The 24,745-nt window shown below is 38.2% G+C and overlaps 1 long non-coding RNA gene across 1 annotated transcript; it reads left to right on the top strand.

Annotated features, from left to right (window-relative positions):
* The first annotated feature begins 1,124 nt into the window (after window positions 1–1,124).
* Window positions 1,125–2,443, top strand: LOC149798578 (uncharacterized). Its single transcript, XR_016420827.1, has 2 exons — window positions 1,125–1,410; window positions 2,057–2,443. It is a non-coding gene; the product is annotated as an uncharacterized LOC149798578 (long non-coding RNA).
* The last annotated feature ends 22,302 nt before the right edge of the window (window positions 2,444–24,745 follow it).

Below are 24,745 nucleotides of genomic sequence, written 5' to 3'. Positions count from 1 at the left end.
AGACCCGTCGGCTACCCTCAGCCTGGTTTAGCCGGCCAATCGATGACTTTTTCCGGGATGTGACCGCTGCGCATGCCACAGCTTCTTGGATCCACTGGTGACAGCTGAGTCCCAAGTAGGGATCAAAGGTGTGCGAGCTACCCCTGAATGAGTGCAATTGCTTCCCCCAACCAGTAGTGCTACCCCTCCCCGGACACCCCATACACCCATATGGTGCAGATAAACTTCTCCACAATGAGTGAATGTACATTTTAGACACGTAATGGCATTTCTCGCGGCTCTTGAGATGTCCTTTCATCGACATATATAGAATATTTCGGGTCAAATCCCATGTTTGCCAGCTTGCAAATCTACGTGGAATAACGCGACCTTGCCTCTGCAGTCTTTTAAAATTTTGTGGCTATATACCACTGTTCTGTCTGATATAGCAAACACTTAGAATCTACTTCCACTCATTTGAAAGTTTATGTTGCTTTAGTCATGTGATTTGACTAGACATCTCGGCTTATTGTCAACTGAAACTTTCAAGATATATTCTAAGTGTAAAGTTGAGAAGGGTATCATTGACTTTTACAGAACTGGCACTTGCTGCGAACCTTGTAGATATGCATGCCACAAAACACGGTATGAATAAACCAGAGAACATAAAATAGAAAATAGAAAATAATGGAAATAGAGCATTCTGGATGAAGATACAACAACCAAAACAGAAAGTGCTAAAACGAGCTTTCTTAACTGTGTAAACATTATTATTGTAAACCATTATTAACTACAAAAATATTTGCTTGATTTCAGGGCCACAATGTAAACTAATTTAGAGCTGTGTATGTTACCCTGGACAAATGAAGGATATTATTATTATTTGTCACCTTGTGGGTAGAATTTTCTGATGCTTCATGCATACACATATTTTCTTACAGTTAATTCGTGGTTAAGAGCACCTGGGACAATATCAATAGGTATTATGTAAGATTACGACTTTTGACCGATTCTGGACGAAAAGAAACTGCCTGTCTGTTGTTTAACAATTACGCAAATCCCATTCGCTGTTAAAATTAAATGGAATTCTACTGCCAGGTAGAATCTCCTCTGTTTGTTTTGCAATCAGTCGTGATGTTACGACCAGCTTGAAAGCATTGTTGGGCGTTTGGAGGCCGGAATGCCGAGAGTAACAGGTAAGTGATAAATTACCCCTGAGCAGTTTTCAAAGAGACCAGACCGTATCCAATTGAAACGGAGAGATTAAAACCTAGGGCGAACTCTCAATAAGCAATTTGTCCGGACGCCAGATGTGGATCGTAAAGAATCTGAAAGACATTAGACTGTACTCCGAGTTGTGCGCTCGTTAAAAGGCGGGAAGGAATTCTAGCGAAGTTCTAAGTTTGGATTAGCGGACAAAGGCTTCTTGAGGTAACATATCTTCGCCAGAATTTGTCTTACTTTCATAACTAGGTGATGTAAGATTGATACATTATTTTGTAAATTTAATTTATTAGAAATGGAATCTGTTTTGCATGGCTGAATTATCAACATATCGTAACGTAGTATATAGCGAATTAATAACATGCAAAAGTAAGGTATGTAGATTGTTGGATTGTGTAATTTAGTATGTTGCATCGTAATAAATGACTGAAGTTATTAGTGAATTGTGTTAGAATTTGTACTAGCTTTTTTAGTATATGAATATATAGTGAATTATGCAGTGTTAGTCATTGCTGGTCTTGAGCACATATAATTAGGTATTTGTATATCTGTATGTGTCTTTTATAGTTCGTAGGGTAGGAAATGCGTGTAATTGTTGTTGATGATGAAAGTTCCTATATCGAGAAGGTAATAATTAGGGATGTGTATGCATATATTAGAACTCGTTGATACTATTGTTATTGGTATAGCACAATAAAGAGCGAAGCGTGTATGGGATATTTAAATGCGAGTGCATGAGTTGACCTGACAATGTATTCGCCATTTTTCTGATGAAAGGTCTGTGAGAGTGTAGTTAATTCCTCCATTGATTACAGCAAGGAGACAGGAATATACGTCCCTTCTAATTCCATAGGAAGCTTTCCAGGTGGGTGTGAGAGGCGACACCCGATGGTCGGAGAGAGGGAAGCCATGTTGAAAGCACGTATGAGGTCTATTGTGACGTCAGCAGTTTGTGTGGAGGCGCAGTGCTGGAAGGAAGCGTGGAAGAGAGGAACATAAGTGTCGAAAGGATGGATTCTGAAGTGCCAGGACAGCACGTAGTCAAGGATACCAGAGGTACCAAAAGAGAAACAAGAGGCTAATAGATGAGTAACAGAGACAATAATGAAGGAAAACACTCTCATTTAAGACCTTAAATTCATATGATGAAATAGTAATTGGCAACTGTGAATAGGTAATTGACTGTATTTGTTCGAAGAATTTGCAGTTGAGAAATTCGTCAATAAAATTATTGAACACATTTGATATATTTTATTAAATTGTCATACCTTTCACCTTGAGTATTTTTACATCTAGACCGTTAGCATTGCTGACTGGGGGCTCGGAGATATTTAAATTTTAATTGTTCACCTTCTGCGGTGTTAAAAATATTACCGTAGGAGGCACGTGACATTATTGTTATTATTATTATTATTATTATTATTATTATTATTATTATTATTATTATTATTATTTCATAAAGGTCAACGTTATAACAATCTGAAACTATTCACGATATAAAAGCGAAACTACAGACGAGCTCTTGTGCGCCACCAAACCGCTCCTAGTCAAGACTCCATTGCAAAATGATTCACACCTAGCTGGTGATTTGATTGGTCAAATACTAGTTTTGATTCTTGTTTTGTGTTATTTGGTTTATATATACAAAATGCCAACTGCGTGCAAACTACTCTTTCATTTGACTATTTATGTAGACTTTTAGCGGCAAATCTTCTGTATTTGAACTGCATCCTACAAAACGGTCCATATTGATAAAAGTATAGTAAAAAAACAAGCGAAATGATATTGAGACGTTTTTTAAAATATAAAATGACAGAATGAAATAGACTCTTCATTTAATCCCACTGCTTCTGTCCTTGGTATTCAACTTCACTTGCTTACAATTTTACCCTTTAGAAACATACATAATGGGCCATACTTTATCTTAGCAATTTATCTCCTAGGATATTAAATCACTGGAGCAGACTGTATTCTATAGGCATTACTATCATATTACAGCTATATCTGTCAAAATACTGCTTAAACATGGTTTTATACACCATTGTAAAGATCATATTAAATTCATAAGGAAGTAAACGAGCCAACCATGTTTGACAGGACACTTTTAGTAGATATAAACGAATGCAAATATTCGTAAAAGACTTTCTGTATATATCGTAGTGCAGTTTCCGGTGGGTGAGTTGGTCCTTGAATGCCGTACATCACTGTTTGATTGAAACTGTCATAAATTAAGCTGTTTGATTTTTCTAACAGTCGTTTGATTACTAATGTACTGTTTTAATTATTTGCTTATACCATAATGAATATATAAGGATTTGTAAGCCTCGATTTGATAGGAATTTCGTATTTGGAGGAATAAAGGGGGAGGAAAAAGGCTTCTATTAAAATTACAACAGTATATAGTAAAAATAATATTTGTTTTGTCAAACAAGTTTGGAAGTTTTCTCATAACATCGCTTTTTCAAAGAGCTATTGCTCTAATAATATATGTTTTGTGACATCTATTTATCAAAGAGAACTTGTACAAGTGTACTATTTATAGTACAAGTGTACAATTTATAGTACAAGTGTACTATTTTGCATATTCTAGCAAACATTCTGATTGTATCTCAAATAGAGGTTGCATATGCGTGCAGCCCATTGTAGTTGATACTTTTAGGTTAAAGATCATGAGACAGGTATTCTTTGCATTGAATTTATTCATTTTATAAGGAGCGTTATTGTTATGCGAGCTGCATGAGAATTCATCTACTCACATAATTTGTCCTTGAAGTGTCTAAAAGCAATTCACCGTGAAGACTCGCAGTGGGAGAGAAATAATTCAGTTGTTCCCCACACAAAACTACGAAAGAACATTATAACAATTAGATTGATTTATACTGCCCAAATTTCGACTAATTATCTAGAAATGTCTGCTGAACGTTTCAAATTGCGAGTTGTTATCTCGAACACATTCGGTTCAATATTTCAAAATTTCGAGTTATTATCTCGAAATTCTGAGATGCTTAGCCCACATTGTTAGATAATGAATTTTGGTACTTTGTGCAGATGTAAAGTCTTTAAGAAGTAATGGCCAATACTTGGAGGACTCGTTTGAGAAACGTAACAAGGTTTACTTGTACTTAGCGTACAAACTTTGCAAAGGAAAGCCAAAATATGTAGTTATACAGAGGAAAAAACAAACTTTGACATTTTAGTTATCACCATGTTTATATTGAAAGAAATTAAAGGTTTGGGACAATCGCGCTGATAACCGATGGATGCATTCTAAATGCATTCACAAATAGCTACGTGTTTGTCACAGAACAGTGCTATAACTCCAAGGAATGATCACAACGATGTCCTAGCATAACTGAGTAAACGATTTCTCCGACGTCAGTATCTCTCTCCTAGACCGAACCCAATTTGTCTCATTGATGGATACGTTAATATTCATGGATGGCAAGTGATTTGGATTGAAGCATGGAATACAAACAATAACCCTCGAGTTCTCTGGGGAAATTTTATTGGAGAGATGAAAAACAAACAACAACAAAATACGGATGTCCAGAGAGAATCCCACCAGATGCCGTAACAGAAGATCTTTATGTTCAACAAATACAAATTTTCTTGCAAGGTATACATAAGTTTTATTTTTGGAAGTAGCACAAGTAACTAAATAATATAATATTGGTGGGGTATGATACGAAACGGGGTTATAGACTTTTAGACTGACTTATTTAAGCAGATCCACCATAACGGTTACTTCTGATGCGATTACCTGAAGAAATCTGATTCAGTTTTGTTTTATGGATCTCAATCAATTAAGTAGTTTCGTAAATCAACGAATCAATGAATCAACGAATCAATGAATCAATGAATCAATGAATCAATGAATCAATCAGTCAATCTAGCATTCATCCAGGTTCTTGGCATCCGTCAATCTACGGGAGACGATGGCGTAGCTCCAAAGTACGCTTTTTGCTTATCCTTCTTTTTAGCTCTCTTTTCAGCTTGTTTTATTCTTCTCTCTTCCTCTGCGTTTTAAACTCCCTGCCTGACAGCTAGACGGCAGCTGGAACGGTTGTTTGCACAGCTCTCCCAGTCGTTGACATTGATGTTTGCCGTCTTCATATCCTTCTTGCAAACATCTGTGTAGCGCAGATGTGGTCGTCCAGTTGGTCGTGCACCTTCTGCTAACTCCCCATATAACAGGTCCTTGGGAATGCGACCTGGGTCCATTCTCTTGACATGGCCAAGCCAGCGAAGGCGCCTCTCGCTGAGTATGGAGAACATGCTGTTCATGTTGGCGCGTTCTAGAACGTCTGTGTTGGGTACTCTGTCCTGCCACTGGATGTGCAGAATGCGCCGCAGACATCTCAGGTGGAAGCTGTTGAGTTTCCTCTCGTGTCTTGCTTAGGTGGTCCATGTTTCGCTGCTGTAGAGAAGTGAGCTGAGCACGCAGGCTTGGTAGACACGAAGTTTGGTCTTCTCTGTGAGGTTGGGGTTGTTACAGACCCTCTGGTTAAGTCTGGCCATCACTGCTGCTGCCTTGGCAATCCTGCCGCCCACCTCAGAATCAATGGAGAGTGAGCTGGAGATGTTAGATCCGAGGTATGTGAAGTTCTCGACAACTTCCAAATTGTACCCATCGATGGAGACAGAGGGAGGGGAGTCTGTGTCCTGTGCTATGACATTCGTTTTCTTCAAACTGATGGTCAGTCCAAATTCCTTACATGCAATGGAGAGGCGGCATACCAGCTGCTGAAGTCCATCTTCCGTGTGTGATGTCAAGGCTGCATCGTCGGCAAAGAGCAATTTACGGAGTACCTCTGTGACTTTAGTCTTAGCACGGAGATAGGCGATGTTGAACAGCTTGCCATCGGCCCAGGTATGGATGTACACTCTCTCGCTGCAGTCCTTGAATGCGTACTGGAGAAGCATGGAGAAGAAGATGGCAAAGAGCGTCGGCGCAAGGACACAGCCTTGTTTGACTCCGCTGATGACTGGGAATGCTTCAGATGTTGCGCCATTGAAGCACACTGTGCTGTGCATGTTCTCATGGAACGACATAATGACAGCAAGCAGACGTTGGGGGCAGGGGGGCAGCCGATCTTCTGCAGGAGTCTGAAGAGTTCACTCCGACTAACCATGTCAAACGTCTTCGTCAGGTCTATGAAGGCAATGTAGAGGGGCATCTACTGCTCGTGACACTTCTCCTGCAGCTGACGTAGTGAGAAGATCATGTCTACAGTTGACCTGCCGGCTCAAAATCCACACTGGGACTCTGGGTAGACGCGGGAGGCTAGGATCTGCAAGCGCGCCAAGTCAACACGTGCGAAAACCTTTCCGACGATGCTGAGGAGGGAGATGCCCCGATAGTTGTTGCAGTCGCTACGGTCTCCTTTGTTTTTGTACAAAGTGACGATGTTGGCGTCACGCATGTCCTGTGGGATGTATCCCTGTTCCCAGCAAAGGCAAAGGAGTGTGTGTAGGGGTTGGAGCAGTGCTGGTTTTTCCGCTCTTGAGGACTTCAGGCGGAATGTCGTCGCTTCCAGGAGCCTTCCCACAGGCAAGGCAATCGATGGCTTTTCCAAGCTCTTCCAGGGTGGGCTGTGTGTCTATCTCCTCAATGACAGGCAGGTCTGGAATGGCGTCCAGGGCAGTTCCAGTGACAATGTTTTGGGTTGCATATAACTCGAGATAGTGCTCAACCCATCGCTGCAGTTGTTTCCCCTGGTCTGTGATGAATTCGCCCGTCTTGGACTTGAGGGGGCGGTCTTGTAGCGGGGGGGGGGCTGTCGTCTTTTTGATACCCTCATATATTCCTCTTGTATCCCCGGTGTCAGCAGCTGTCTGTATACTGTTGCAAAGGTGCAGCCAGTAGGTGTTGGCACAGCGGCAGGCCGTCTTCTGGGCGTTATTCCTTACAATCCTGAGGGCTTGTAGTGTTCTGGGGCTAGGTGCAGCCTTGTATGCCAGGAGGGCTTTCCTCTTTGCCTCAGTCACGGGCTCCATCTCCTCCCAGTTTGCCTCATACCAGTCGACATTCTTTCGCTCCCTTTTCCCGTAAGCTGTGATGGCTGAATTGTACACAGAGTCGCGGATATGGGACCACTTGGAGTCAATGGTGTCATCAGGTGTCACTTTGGTGAGGGCTTCCTTCAGTTTGCTGATGAACTGCTATGTTTTCTCTGGGTTGCTTGCACAGCAGGTGTTGATGCGTGGGTGACCCTTCTTCTTGGCGTGGTGCAGCTTCTTGGGTAATATTCGTACCTTGCTGGCCACGAGGGAATGGTCCGTTTCACAATCGGCACTGTGGTAGCTGCGGGTAACGAGGACACTGGCCAGTTCTGCACGCCTGGTGATGACGAGGTCTAGCTGGTGCCAGTGGCGTGAACGTGGGTGTCTCCACGACACCTGGTGGATCTCCTTGCATTTGAAGAAAGTGTTGGTCACACATAGGCTGTGGGAGCAGCACATCTCCAGCAGTTACTGACCATTCTCATTGATCTTGCCCCTTCCGTAAAAGCCGAGACAGGTGGACTAGGCCTCATGGTCAGCTCCCACTCTAGGTGGAGCAGAGGGTTGGGGCGTACACGCTGAAGATGTTGACCGGGCCTAAGGATGTTGACAACCGGAGGGCAAGGATTCTCTCAGTACCTGATGATGGAGGTTCAATGAAGGCGATTAGCGTGTTCTTGACGGCAAAGCCTACACCATGCTGCCTAGGTTCATCCAAGGGCTTCCCCTGCCAAAAGAATGTGTAATTGGCTTCCCTGATGGTGCTGCTGTCAGCCAGTCGGGTCTCCTGGAGGCAGGCAATGTCGATGTTCAGTCGGGAGAGTTCTATGTCAATGACGGCAGTCTTCCGTGCATCGTCGATCTGCTGTAGGTCGGCGGTCAATCCAGGACACATGGTCCTGATGTTCCAGGTTGCAAAACGAAGAGTTGGAGTCTTCTTATTTCTTCTTTTAGTCTTTCCTGGTGCAGAGTTTTGTGGCCCACTTGTCGAGATGGTTCTCTAAGCTCCACGCACCCAGTGAAGCAGGCAGGCCATGGCGGGCAGCACCTTACTGACTGGGGGCTGCCCAGCTTGAGGCGGGCGGTAGCTGTCCAGTGAGACCTGGTGATCTCTTCCACCGTCAGAAGTAACCCCTGGCGCCAAGCTCTACGCCAATCGAGCTTTGACTTAGAACCGGTAAACTGCTACTTCTCGTGTTGTGCCGACGCCGTACCACGACGCTGGAGTGTCCTCTCTAGTGGAGCTATGAAGCCTGGGCAGCGTGGTATGGAGAATCAGCTGTTGCCCATGCAGCAGATCCCCCCTCTCCACGCAGCTGGTGTGCCCAAGGGAACGACGAATGCCGATACAGCTTGGCACCAACGGCGTCGCAGGAGTTGCCGGAATGACGTTGAAGTCAATGTCATACCGCCTTAGGGACTCCATCTCCGGATTTTCTGTCGGGGTTTACTCCCTTAGCCTTTCCCATGAGTGGGTATAGCCACAAGGCAGCAGAGGTTTGGAATCGGAGTTTTCCTTCTCCTTCATCCAGTTTATTGAACTTGAAACTAGATACATACATCTGCTGTAGTAGGTATCATATAAGTGCGGGGGGGGGGGGGGGGGCACTGATTTCCTCTGATTTACTGTGACTCATATCTACTGCACTTAAGTCAGCTTATTTACTTCGTCCTGTTTGGAGGCATTTCGTTTTATGTTTGCTAGAACATTTTCAATAAATCAGCATAAATCATCGTCATGATCATCGTCATGATCGTCATCTGATCGTCATTAGCTTCTTCTAATGCCAGTATTACAATTATTTATTATTGTGACCCGTCGTACTCAAGCTTAAATCCCCAATGTTAATGTTACATGCAAAAATTCGTAAATGCCAAATCACCAAGATAATACAGAATCTTGAAAGACATTGGCTCAAGACATCGTTGCGTGCTATATTAAAACTCGAACGTATAGACGTTTCACCACATAATGAGCCACGTAATTTCTCCCTCGAAATGAGAAACGCGGTCAATTTTCACATGTGTACGAATCAATCCGATGTTGTTCAGCGACATCCGTGGGTCATCTTATTTCAGTCGAAAGCATGAACACCGGGCTTGATGACGTCACCCTTTGTAAACAAAATAAGCCAATGCCATGCTATTTTGGATACGGTAGGTTATCCCTAAGTGCTATTCCTCTAGATTCCTCTGTTGCAAATATAAATAAATTGAACAAGAACCGAAGAAAAAAATGTGTTCATAAAAACTGACGTACATTATTGTTTTACAAGCTCGTGTCGTTTGCTTATTAGTTAATATGAAAATCCGCAACAGCTGTGTTTGTGATCACACTAAGTTCGTTCTTCAAAGTACTCCAGCGAACCAGCTGATCACCATAATTCACTCTAGTCGTCTTATTATTATGTAATGCACGTTTTGTCGGTAAGTCACTAGTTTTTGGAGCACACCCGAAAAGGAACGGAATTAAGAGCGAATTCGGTAACTGAATTAAGAGGTGGAACCTCTGAATTCTATTAAGAATATTTGAACGTCGTTAATACATAACATCTTGTTTATTTCAAAGAGCCGTAAATGTCAGACATTTTTTTCTTCTCCAAACAATTCATTTTCTTCTTTCCAAATTTTAGTTAGATTTGAAAAACAGCGAAATTGATGAAAAACGGCTTTAAGTTTATACTTTGGCAACGTTTACGAACAGCAAACATTGTTTTCTCCCAAAAGAACAAGAACAACACCAACAAATAATAATAATAATAATAATAATAATAATAAAAATACTAGTAATAATAATAATAATAAATGTATGTATGTATGTATGTATGTATGTATGTATGTATGTATGCATGCATGTACGTACGTATGTATGAATCTATGTATGTATGTATGTCTGTCTGCATGCATGCATGCATGTATGTATGTATGTATGTATGTATGTATGTACGTACGTATGTATGAATCTATGTATGTATGTATGTCTGTCTGTCTGTCTGTCTGCATACATGTATGTATGTATGTATGTATGTATGTATGTATGTATGTATGTATGTATGTATGTATGTATGCATGTATGACCGGACCTCCCAGATATGTTGTACCTGGACCACCCACCTTATGACCAATGTACATTTACTAGGCATTTTAAGACAAATTGATGCCTGCATTACACACACACACACACACACACAGATATATATATATATATATATATATATATATATATATATATATATATATATATATATATATATATATATATATATATATATATATATATATATATATAACTAGTATCTAAGTAGCCTGAGCGCTTTCGACTCTTTAATGAGACTTTTACAAAGGCAAATACAACACACAGAGAAGACAAACATGTAAAACAGAAAAACGGTGATGTTTGCGAAACTTTACATTGCCGTTTCTACAGGAATTCAACCTTTTAACTCGATTATGTGTCAACTAGTGTATTTCAGCATCTTACTGATACTGGAAAATATTTGTATTGACCTAGAAATTGATGAGCCATAACGACATCTGTTATTGAAAATTTATGTAAGCCCAAATTATATCCCAGATATTTCATTGTTGTAGTAGTCATATGCTATTAAGCAAATTTAGAGAATTATTTAAAAGAAAATAAGTCGGCTGAAAAAGATAAATTTTTGTATGGTTGTCTTTATCTAGTCTTCTTGATTTAAACCGCTTGGTTTTAATCTTCTACGGCAACGTATCCACTAAGGTTCCTTTTCTTTCCTGGTTTGGGAACTCCAGTTGGGGTTGTGAGCAATTGCAAAATGCGTTATATCACTGAAAGTGTGGCCAGGGGAGGAGAAGTGTTCTGCCACCGGGCTTCTGAACACCTTCTTTGTCATCTAATTATATCTATGAAGGTTGAACCTTTTGTGTAGCTTTTCAGTTTCTCCGACATACTGAAGGCTACGGATCTTACATGTGATGAGATAAATGACATTCTGTCTTACACGTTTTATTTGGACCATGTATGTTTAGTTTTTTTGTAGTCACTGTGCTAGAAAATGTCCTGGTCTCTATCACATGTTGACAGGTTTGGCACCTTTCATCGCCACAGGGCCCAGATTAACTAGGGTGGTCTTGATTAGTGATTGGTGTTAACTTCGCCCTGACTAGGATGTCCTTGAGGTTTTTTGGTCTCCGGTAGTCTACTATAGGTTTGTTAGGGAGGATTAACTTTAGTGCGTCCGACGATTCCACGATGGGCCAGTGTTTCCCGATGATTTTACCTACTTTGGTCTTGTCTGGATGGTAGGTCAGGATCAATGGTATCTTATCAGCCTTTTCCTTCTTTCTATATTTTAGTAGGTCATCGCGGTTTGTTTGTTCAACCCATTGGGTTGCTTCCGTAATCAGGTCTTTGTCGTAGCCTCGGTAAACTAAATGTGTAGATCGCTCTTCAGAGCTTTTTAGGAATGTTTCGTCGTCGGAGCAAATTCTGAGTATCTTCAGTGCCTGGCTATATGGGATGTTCCTAATGCGGTGCTTTGGATGACAGCTGCTTTGGAGGAGATACCGGTGTTTGTCGGTTAGTTTCGAGTAGATGCCTATAAAGAGTTTGTTTTCTACCAGTCTGGTTGTTGTTTCCAAGAAGACGTGATTTTAGTTGGAGACTTCAGCCGTTAATTTAATTGAGGGATGGAAGTTGTTTGCTTTTGATATGAAATCATCCAGACTTTCTCTTACATGTTGCTACTTCATTTCTATATCATCGATAAAGCGTACCCACTGGTGTGGTGTAAGTTCAACCGATGATAAACGTTTACCCTCCAGTTTTCCTATAAAAATATTAGCAAAAGAAGGGGCCATTTTTGTACTCATTGCGGTTCCATTAATGTGGAGGTAGTTTTCTTCATTAAATTCAAAGTTATTGAGTTTTAGGACAAACTCCAGGAGTTGGACTAGGAAGTGTGTGGGTGGATTGTCTACAGTTCTAGTTTCCCATGCTTTTCCACACGCCTGTATACCTTCGTTGTGTGGTATGTTAGTATGCAAAGATGTGACGCCTAAGGAAACAAGCAATGTATCTGGCAGTAGTGGTTTGCTTGCTTTGCTTTTTATGAAGTTATATGTCGTGTCCTGGAGATATGATGGTAATTTGTGGACATGTGATTTCATAAAATAATCCATACTGATATACTTTCTGTGGGAAGCCTGTTACGGGAGAGAATAGGTCTGTACTGGTTTCCTTCTTTGTGGATTTTAGGTAGAAGATAAAATTTACCTGTCCTTGGGTTTTCTGAGCTGAAAAGTAGTTTCTCGTTTGCTGGTCTATATGCCTGAATTGGTGCACCTCGTCAATAATATTAATGATGGTTTTTGCATATTCCAGTGTTGGATCATGGTCTAGTTTTTTGGTAGAACATACCGTCACTTAGTTGTCTACTTGCTTCATTGATATAGTCCCTTCCCTTTTCACAAAGATCACAGCGGAACCCTTATCTGCAGGCTTAATTATGATGTCTGTTCTGCTTTGTAGTAAGTGTAGGGCATCTGTTTCTTCTTTTGTCAAATTAGAGTATCTGTTAGTATGGTTGATGTGTCTGGAAGTGTCGTTTTCAATTGAGTTGATAAATGCTTCTAGATTTGGAATTGAACTTTTTAGTGGGGTCCAGTTACTTTTCTTTCTGAATATAGGTTGGTCGCAGCTGATATTTTCATCTGATTTATTTTCAAGGCAAAATGGGCCTTGAGTCTTAATCGGCGGCTAATCTCTTTGGCTTCCCTCTGATTTCTGCCTCCGTAAGTTCTAACTTTGTGATATTGACCACTGAGCTATTAACAGTTGAATTAATTTTTACTAAAGAGTGCTTACTATTCTTCCTTTTGCGGCGAATTTTCCTCTTACCTTGTTTTTAGAAGAAATTTCGTCATCTGAAGTTTCTTCACAACAGTGATTTGGTTTTAGATCATGACTTCTAAGTTTTCTTTCTCTGACTTTGTATAGTTTTGCAGAGTTCTTTGTTGATCCTTATTTAATTTAGAGTAAAACGTTTGCAATTGTTTCTCTGTGGAAACTGAATTCAACTGCTGTTATAATACTTTGATGGTAGCTGATTTGACTAGATATTGATGATTTATGTTTTTCCCCAAGTAGGGCTGTGAGTTTCATGGACGCATCGTGAGTTATTTTATTCCATCTCTTGTTGAATCTGTTTGACCTCTTGCCAATAATTTGCTGCTTGACATGAACATGAAGACCTTTAGTGAGTGTTTGTTTCGAGGAAATGATGCAAAAGAGTGCGATGATGCTTTAGACGAAGTAAGGCATTAGTTTTATTGCAAAATGTTTTGAGTGTTTTCTTTTTTTTTTAGACATCTTCTCCATTCTACTAGATGAGTCAATTATCTAAATACAAAAAGGACAAAATTGGAACGTATACACTAACACGACATAAAATACATAACTGAAAAGATGTTAGATCACACCAAAAGTAGATCGTGCCATACGATGTTGACAGAGTCGCCCAATAAGAGAATTAACTTCATGTGCCTACAGTCAACACAGATGCTTCCAATAAGAAATACGATGACATATTCTAATGCCGAAGGTTTAATATTTCTCAAGACTGCAAGCTTTCCACCAGCAAAATCTATTATCATATACCATTGACAATCAGATGGTGCTGTCGTCACCAGGTGTGTTAACGCTATCTGGTGAAACAATGACACGCAAAAACAACAAATGAGATAGAACGACCATGAACTTGGTTACGCTTGCTGCTGACATTGCGGCGACAAACAAGAAATATGTCGATGGTAAATTTATATGGAATTGTATTGCGCCAAAGTAACCTATTTGTCTGCGGAAGTTTGGTTTAAACGAAGTAATTGTACTCGATTAAATTTCGTGATGGCGCACAGTATAATAATTATTCAAATATCAAGCGCGTAAAAAATACTGTGGGACATATTCCTCCGCTGTCTTCTAATATTTTGAATAGAAGTGGCTTTCATGCACACGCTTCGTCCGAATACTCAAGTATTGACCAAGCCCCTTCTATGCGTTTGCCGGTCACGTTCCACATTCTACTCCATGAAATGAGTGGGCAACTGCTGTCATATACAATAACGTTTGGATTCGGATAGATTGGACAGTAGCGGTATGCATCTGCCGTTTTGCTTTTGGGAGTAGAATGGTTGGCAACGAATTTATGAATAAATGAGGCTTGAGGCGGCGAATGATGCAATCACATGAACAACACGAGCTCTTTAGTATTGTTTTTGCTTCTGCGAGGCCAATGAACTCTGGCCTAAGCTACTTTCCAACTTGTACGCTTGATGATATTTTGTAAAGAAAATAACTTATATCATGTTAGAGTTTGTGAGGAAAGGGCGCGAGAATAATTTGTCGCTATTTGAAGACGGCACGTTGAAAAAGAAAGTATATTGCATTGTCATTCACTATATAGCCATATGGGATGTCTCTAAAATTGTTTATATTTCGGCTGCAGATAACTTTTGCACCTTTAGTAATCTCAATATACTTTCTAATCACGGACTAAAATAACAGTCTCAAGATGCAAGGCTAATTTCAATTGCTTACTGCGTGCCATATTTTGTTTTAGCTATGTCTTGAGGTGATGCAAATGAGCAGATACCAAGAACTGTGGTCAATTCAGAGTCACAAACTGGTTGGCATAATTGAAAATCATTATTCTGACTCGTCTTTTGTCTGATGTGATTTCCAAATTCTCTAAATTAGCAATCAAATCCATTATTATGCTATATATCTTCATTAGACAGCGTTTTGTGTATATAAGCATCATTGTCATCCACCAGACAAGCCTTAACTTTTATCTGAAATCAATATTTAACTGCCATCTTATCGGTTCGCCAGCCCTTCAGTTTTATATAAAAACATGGTATCATCACAAGCGGGCTATCAACAGCTGCCTTCAGTTTTATGTAAAAGCGTTATATAACCACATATTGCGGCCACCTTTGCCTTCAGTTTAATGTAAAAGCGTTATATAACCACATATTGCGGCCACCTTTGCCTTCAGTTTAATGTAAAAGCGTTATATAACCACATATTGCGGCCACCTTTGCCTTCAGTTTAATGTAAAAGCGTTATATAACCACAGATATATATCCTTCTTGTACAAACGTAAATCAAATGGTTCTGATAGGTAGTAGTATTAATGGCGGCCACCTTTGCCTTCAGTTTAATGTAAAAGCATCATATAATATATCATCTGCCACCTACTTGTCTGCTAGCCAAGCCGCCATTTTTGTGTAAAATCATTATATAGCCACAAGTGGCTATCATTCTTGTGCGAACAAAATTCAGACGCCACTAATAGGTAGTATTTGTAAAGGAGGCTATTCGAGATAACCGGTTACGTTGCGATTTGGAGCTTTTTCCGATGACACAATTTTGCAGACACAATTCCTTTCCTCTCATGGGGGATAATGGCGGCGTTATCATTTTCAGATGAAAGCAATCATCGTCTCCGCAGTTCAGAATTTACGGAAAGGTGGAGCGAGACCATATGGAAACGTACTAGTATTGTCACAGCCGCATCCCCCTTTACCTATACTACTGTGATGTGATGTTAGACCCCTGGCGTGTCAGATTATATTTTCGGACCTAATATCTTTATATGACTGATAGTTAAACTTAGCAAAGTTTGGTACGAAGCATCTCTTGATGAATTCGCAAAACTATCATTTAAATTCTGCTTGAAATTATCTTAAAATCTTTATTTTATTATAAGTAAAAACGAAATTTTGCTCATCACCAGCATTTTGGTAAAGTCACGTGTTACAAAAGTGTAGACGAGATAATATAATAGCATTACAGTGGCCTGACCCTTTTTTTCCTGTAAAAGCAGTCCAGTGGATGTTTAACATTTAAACTAATCCGTGATTGGATAAGCAAAATCTAACCAAAAGAAATATATTAAAAGCTGTATCCGCTCCCCCTCGTAAAATTGAAACCTAAAGTAAGTGGGCATACGTCAATTAAAGCACAAAATATGAAAATAACTGCATGGAATTGGTGGGACACAAAATATTGAGGACTTATCAACGTTAAGCATGTTGGTAGAGACCTAGGCGATCAGATCTGAAACATAATGTTTCAAATAACAACTGTAAAATGTCAAATGGGTAGTCATAATTACGCCATAAATGGTACATTGTCTAAACTATATTTGTGATTGCATATTTAACCAATGTGCAAAAGAACCAACTTAGCATAGTCAAATCTATACGCTCTACAAACTGCATGTCTCTACCCCTCCCCACCCACTCACCCATTTATGGAAACAGTGGCTCTATTTGAAAGTGTGTTTAATATCAGGCTGAAAATAATTCTGAAATAGGCAAAATGTACTCATTTTTCTTTTGATATCCACGAATAGAATCAGAATTTTGCATCTTCTTTTAATTTAATTTTACACCACAGTGTGCAACCACTCTAAGGTGGTTGTTTTCTATAGGACTTACGGTACTGATAGAGTTAGTAAATCATGGCAACATGACATTAAAATTATATAACTTTAGATTTCAGGAGTTTTGTAATGAAACCTATATTAATAAGTATAGACCTATCCTTGATGTAGCTTGTGCGTAGAGCACAACATACGGGCCGGGGCATTTTCTGGATCTAAATGTGTTTGAAACGTGCGTTTTAAAATTCAGAAACCAAGAACCAACTGCTAATTTCAGTAATGAGTTTTCCAAACCTAATTTTGTAAACGGACTGTATTTCCATCCATTAAACATTGGTTCTATTGTTTCAGTTACATCTCGGATAATCTCTCAATCGATTCTTTTTCTTTTAATATCGAACATTTCTGGCCAGCCAAATCCATATACGTTCTGTTTTCACCCGTTTCCGGACTGGTTCCCTCTCTTCGATATAATTAGTACCGTAAATCCTATAGTGTGCTGGTTGTATTCTCCATGTTTAAGCCTACTGTTATTCAACGGTGATGTCATATTATCCATGTTTAAACCTACTGTTATTCAACAGTGATGTCATATTATCCATGTTTAAACCTACTGTTATTCAACAGTGATGTCATATTCTCCATGTTTAAACCTACTGTTATTCAACGGTGATGTCATATTATCCATGTTTAAACCTACTGTTATTCAACGGTGATGTCATATTCTCCATGTTTAAACCTACTGTTATTCAACGGTGATGTCATATTATCCATGTTTAAACCTACTGTTATTCAACGGTGATGTCATATTATCCTTGTTTAAACCTACTGTTATTCAACGGTGATGTCATATTATCCATGTTTAAACCTACTGTTATTCAACGGTGATGTCATGTTATCCATGTTTAAACCTACTATTATTCAACGGTGATGTCATATTCTCCATGTTTAAACCTACTGTTATTCAACGGTGATGTCATATTCTCCATGTTTAAACCTACTGTTATTCAACGGTGATGTCATATTCTCCATGTTTAAACCTACTGTTATTCAACAGTGATGTCATATTATCCATGTTTAAACCTACTGTTATTCAACGGTGTCATATTCTCCATGTTTAAACCTACTGTTATTCAACAGTGATGTCATATTATCCATGTTTAAACCTACTGTTATTCAACGGTGATGTCATATTCTCCATGTTCAAACCTACTGTTATTCAACGGTGATGTCATATTATCCATGTTTAAACCTACTGTTATTCAACGGTGATGTCATATTATCCATGTTTAAACCTACTGTTATTCAACGGTGATGTCATATTCTCCATGTTTAAACCTACTGTTATTCAACGGTGATGTCATATTATCCATGTTTAAACCTACTGTTATTCAACGGTGATGTCATATTATCCATGTTTAAACCTACTGTTATTCAACGGTGATGTCATAAACAGATGATAAGCTCATAAAAAATCGAGTTTGAAATATGTGAAAAAACAAATTAAAGTTCATATTTTATCCAGAATTAAGTAATTGTACCCTTTCAATCGTTCCTTCTTTCAAAATTTCAACTTCTATTTCATTTTACCGTTGAATAACATTAATAATATCTAAGCCGGATTTAACCTTTAATACCAAGAACTTGGGGTGAACTAACTTTAATAATCTCCATTCATTGTTATTGCTATCATGTAGCGAATGTATTTAGGGCTGTATCCGTCAAATTCGGAGTAAAATAGCCTGATATACTGTTGTAATCTGAGACTTCCCCGCGGCAGGTGTCACACTGCAGTTTCATGGGCTGTAAATTGTATGAGTGCCACGAGAAGACGCCGTCCAAATTTTCACCTGGTCGTGCTATTGCATCAGTTACATGCTGATCTGAATGAAGCTCGATGATTTACCTGTCCAGTTCTAATTTTGTTTTCTAATTAGACACTACCACCAACAAAAGTACTACTCATATCAACAAAGTCAGTTTTCCGTATGTGCTACCTTTTTTAATTTCCGCTGGCACTGATGGTGACATATCGTGCAGGTTATTAACGAAAGGCGTAGTGATACACATTAGTCACATGTGCAAAGACAAGTATCATGTACCGAAAGTAATAAAACTTGCGGCTGAGTGACTAAGCAGTGTTGTTAATGATGCGATCTCCATAAGTGTCAAAATGGAAGAATTGAGAGGAATATATGATGCTCAGCAATATATATATATATATATATATATATATATATATATATATATATATATATATATATATATATATATATATAACTTAAAAGTGAAAGCAAGTGATCTACGGTCAATGACATGTGCTTCCAAAACAATGTCAATTTTGGTCTGCGGATTAGGACTGATGTTTGTTCCTTTAACTGTTGTTGCCATTAATCTTCAACTCGATTTTCAGACAAGGCTTAGGAAGATAATCTCCACCGATTTGGCTAGAAACTACTCTGATGACCCCAGATGATCCCAGATGACCCCAGAACAGACCCTTCTTGCCCAATCTTCCTTTTCTCGTCGCTTTTGTGCCTAAAGATGCAGCGCAATATGTGCCAGTTAGCCGTTGATAAAATATTTTTTCATAGCTATTGAACTGGTGATCAAAGACAATGTATATAATAGAAAATGTATTGGCAATATGCATTCACAAGGGAATATACTCAACAAAGCGCTATCCCCTTCTGTAATATACAGTAAAGTTCGTAACTTGCAAATAACAATGGTACGGGGTCTATGTAATGTGAAAAACGGTGAGCCCGAAGCACAAGTTAGCGTAAAATTCTCATTTAATTTCAAGTACAACCTGGCCAATTTTCGGACTCAACGTATCAAGATATTTTAATTTTTGTCGAACATATAACACGCACAACCGTTTCTATTTAATATAATAAATTTCAAAAACTTTATCTCTGTTTCAATCGTCCCATCGCCTATGTTTATTAAATATTAATTTGTAATTTTATTTGTAAGTTGTCGTATATGTTTGTCATTTGAAACACTATACAGTTCTGGCACAGTGATAGCTTTTCGTCCCTAAATATGAATTAAAAATGCATGTATCTCATGTATGGAGTAGTTTTCGCATCAGTACGCACTAGAGGTCACACTCTGAAACAACCCAGCCTCTGCCCGTTATATTTTACCTTTTTCCAAACTGGTCTGTCACTCATTTTGTTAACATATTAAACACAGAAATAAATATAAATAAAATGATCAAAATTGTATTCTGATTTATCTTTCTGTACATATAAAATCATTCTTTTTGCGCGTAACAACCACATATGCAAAAAAAGGCGTTTTCATATCCTGATGCTGGTGACGTATAAGTATATCATTCTCATAAAGCACGAAATTTGAGAAATAGAACAACATTTCCAAATATTTTTATAAACAGCTAGCTTGGTTCCCAACATTTTACTATTTAAGCAAATTTATATATTATTTCAACAATTTGAAATTGACATATACATGCATAAAGGACTGACAGCGGTTTCACTCATATCATGAGTTGTAAAAAAAAATAACTTGTTCTGAAATATGTGCTCGAATATTCGAATATTCTGCTATATTTGCTGATTAATTGACACAGATGGGAAAATAAATCATCAGTGTTTTCATATTTGTTTTGTGACTTCCACCTGTGCTAAACCAAAATTATTGCTTCAGTAGCCAACAACACATACTATAGCTACGAGAATTGTATTTCTAACTTTATGGCATGTGTAATTTGTATATGAAAGATACGTCAATAAAATTAAGAAAGAAAAATGTTTTCACGTAAAGTTGTGAACGTAACTTACTTGAAAAGACTGCCCAAAAAAATATGATATTCTGAGATACCCAGGAAATGGACAATTTGAAAATACTTGCCTTAAAAATGAACGAATGTGGTGGAGTATTTCTTTTCTTAGTTTGGTTGTAAAGGTCTAGAGGATGATCGACTATGCTGTAAAAGCCCGGATCGAGCGAATATTACATGTGAAATTATTGGCTGGAATATAGTATAACAACACGAGCCCCCTAAATACAGAATATACCAATTTAAATAATTAGATAAACAGAATAAAATTGAACAAGACCAATTGTAAAACGCACCTTTAACACAAAAATGAATTAAATTAGAGTTATAAAATGCAATTAGTAGTTCCGTTCTAAATAGATTCATCAAACTTCATCACGGAATTGAGTGAGTTTTTCGAACTGTAATTGTCCGGAATATCTTCATAACCTGATAATTGGTTGCAGGTCACTCTCCAGAATCAACACATCTCGTCGGTTGGGGTCGACATGCATAGGACCACTCTTGTCCCCTCTGACCTACTAATACGTCACCACCCTTAGGGGAATTTCTTGGTCGTCCAGTCTATTATACTGGTCGTTCATTCTTACGCTCTGTCGTGGAAGCTATTTTCTTGATAAAATAAATAAATGCGACCTAATTTTTTCATCGTTTCCTCACACACTAAACTTAGTATACTGTCCACTCTCTGTTACTCAGAATAGCCAGTTTCATTTTTTCACAACAGACCTCTACTGCTAAAGGTTTCAGGTCATAAACTTACATTCGATACAAAAGTGCCATATTTGTCTACGTACACTCGATTTTCTCTCTTTCCGTAGAAAATTAACATAATAGAGGAACCTTAATTTATTCTTCAAATAGAATTATTTACCATTAAATATTGATCAATAACATTGTCTACTCTCGCTTAATGACAATTAATTTCATGCAGTGTGAACTATTAATTAGTAGCTTGGACGATATGTTGTACACATGCGGCTTGTCCGTAACTAACGTGCAGCTCACAGTTCTGATTTCATGCTAGTACAACCAATTTATAGGTTAAAAGAAATCACATCTTAGTTAAACAAATAAATCAAAACAAACATCACTTCTTAGCTTAACTACACTATCGCTAACTAATAATTCCTTTGCATAAATCATCCCACAAACCTAATAATAATAAATTTTTAGCATGCACGACTCCTATATCATTTAAGACAAATCAGTTCAAACGCATACTTAAGGCTCACATAAAAAAATTATTTATGAGATGAATTCACAGCTCTTTTTTCTCTTTAGCCGCAATGGTCTCTTTACACATTTGGTTACTTATCTCTCAGTGACTCTCAACTACACGTCCTTTCAATAAACATTATCAGAGATTCTCCTCCCTCGGAGTCAAGGCCTTAGAGCCTCGCGGAAAAAGAAACTGGACTGTCTGATTTTGCTGTATACAAGGTTTCTTCGGTATAACACACCCAAACCAGACAGTACCCAATCGTAATTCAAGTTTATAAACCGCCATTAACAACACACGCCCATGCAGGGTTGGGAAAATTTCACATTCCCACATCCCTTAATATACGGATCTCTACAAAATATCAACCTATGACAATATTACGACAGTTAAAATGCCGTTTCTGCAACATTTCAACCCTTGTATTTCGATAAACAAAACCCAGTCTTCACCCTTGTCCAGTTTCTCCTGAAGTCGTTATCAAATGGAACCTCATTAACAATCAATAAAGTGCCGACCGGATGCACAAAAGTGCAGTATCCATAAACATTCCACGGATTTAACAAGGTGCCTTTTCGCCTATTCGCATAGATCAATTTAAAATTGATATATGTTACAAGTGCATCTATAAAATGCACTCTTTAAGAATGTCTGACGCCAAACTTGTACCTATAATACGTGCAATTTGTCATCAGAAGTAATCAATATGGAGATTAACAAATCCTTACACTTTCACTATATAGAGTACTAATCCACAAATTTTCACTATAGAGAGTGTTCTTTTTGTAATGTCCTTACTAAAAGATTGAGTTCACGTTGTTTGTGCCACTAGAAAACATATTAGAATGCTACCAAATTAAAAGGAAAAGATTTGCCTTTATGGTTTGAAAAACCTAATCCTTTTTAACAACACGATCTCCATTAATGCCATACTGTCTGAAGACCCACTTCCGTTTGGTTTGGATGTTAGGACTGTCTGATCTGCACAGACCAAGGAGGAATTCCTTGAAATCAAGAGCACAGTTTTCGTTGTTACCGAATGTCCTGAACACGTTCTCAGTTAAGTTTGAAGCATTCCCCTGAAATAAAGAAAGACTTGTCTTGTTCCTCTTTACCAGGTTTGAACAGTTTCTTGAAGTCTTATTCTAATCATGATTCTTGTCCGTTGTGAAGTTAACAACAACGTAGTTCATGAGTTTCTCAATAGTTTGCGGCTTTATGTGTGCGACCTTTCCAGATCTGATTTCCATCAAACCCCAATTATAATTCATCATCTGATAAAGTGATAGTCATACTTGACTAATCTTTTGCTTGTAGCACTCAGTGAATTCATAGAGTCATCTATCCTTCCAATCCAAGATTCACTTACATTGACTTACCAATAACATTAAACAAAATTCGAATTGTATTGAGAACAAGTCGCTAGTGTTAGAGGAGACTGGAAAGTCAGCTGAATATTCGGCTAAGTGTGAACTGAGGGTTTGGTCGTGGAGATATTGGTTAGATTGAAGTATCCACCAAACCATCAACCCCTTGGGAGGGTAATTTAAACATACCACTCTAAAAGTTCATAATGGTCTTCGTGATGACCAGTAACATCCTCGAAAAACAGACTGCAGATTATAGCTACTGCCCTCACAGATTTAGCAACGATAGTATCCGCACAGAAGGAGCACGGCTGGTACATATGGGGACATCAAAATTATAGGTAAAGTCTTTCCGCTGTTTATAAATATGAATGTACTGTGTAGATAGTTTTAGCTTGACTTTGGTTCAACTCATGAGATACCGGATGCTAGTATAAATCAGACTTCTTCATCCGGGTTATTAAGATGTTTATTGTACCATGTGGCAGTCTTAAATGAACCTTTAACTGAATAAGGTGTGATGTGCTAATAAATGGTATTCAAACCTGATTTTCATGCAAAATCACCTTAAAGTAGCATGCGCCAAGAAATGGCTTATCATGCACATTAACATCCCTTGAAGTGTATTTTCTTTGTTATTGTCAATCAATTTTAACGACACCTCGAAGGAACAATATTGTAGTTTATTAGGAGCACGAATCCCCATCATTTGTATTATTGGTATATATGTTCGAAACTCCTTAGGATACGAATTAAAACTTCTCTAACCTGTATGAGAATATTATTTCTTAGTATAAATGTAGTTTTGGATGTTATGTATCTGAGACAGCAATTGCTCAGTCTTATAATAAAAACAAATTTGTTATTGAACATATTCAGTGTTTAAAGCCCACTCTGGATATATGATGATAAGTTAAACGTTAAAATTTTTACGCTTCTTTTCGAAGAATTATATTTTCTTCCAGTTACATTCATAAGAATATCTCTTTAAGAATATTGGCCGCTAATATAATAAGACTGATTATAGGTAGTCAGTAGTATAAATTAGATGCAGGTTTGAAATAATATTTTCAGAACTGCTCACAAAATGTATCATATTTTCGGAAAATAGATTCACAATGTTTCTACATCTTTTAAATACCATGCTTTGAAAATGCAGATATGTTATCTGCACAACTATTGTAAATATATCAAATGTCGCCCGCAATTAATTGCACGCTTCTTGCATTTCACCAGTCTTGTTTACGAATTCCTTCCAAATGGAGTTTTTCGTTTCCCTAGCTCCTTTTATAGAATGTTAATGCTGTTGTTATCAGTATTCTCTAATCGTCTTGACATCCAAAATATTTACCATTGTTAGTGGGACTAATAAGCATCAGTAATTATTACTTCCAACTTTAAGTTTTGCACTTAACAAGTTAACCTATTCACAAAGATTTATTTAAATCTGTGTTAAATTCACAATAGGTAAGGCTAGAATTGCACAATGTAATTACAAATTGTAATTCTAGTCCTAGATACTTATGCTAATTTCATTCGTTGATGTTACAAGCACACCCTTGTCTTTGCTTTGAATTATTCCTATTCCTTGGTTAAATAAATGTGTATGCACTAGGGATATTTGAAACGTTTTTATGTTTCCTTAGACTTGTTTTTCTTACAAAAGTGCAGTTTATAAACTTACGTGGCACGCGGACCACATGTATATATATTC

Source organism: Sinohyriopsis cumingii, chromosome 5, assembly GCF_028554795.1.
Source record: "Sinohyriopsis cumingii isolate HCF-2022 chromosome 5, ASM2855479v2, whole genome shotgun sequence".
In the NCBI taxonomy this organism is placed as follows: domain Eukaryota; kingdom Metazoa; phylum Mollusca; class Bivalvia; order Unionida; family Unionidae; genus Sinohyriopsis; species Sinohyriopsis cumingii.
Note: the sequence above shows the minus strand (reverse complement) of the source record. Positions and strands in the feature narration are given on the sequence as shown.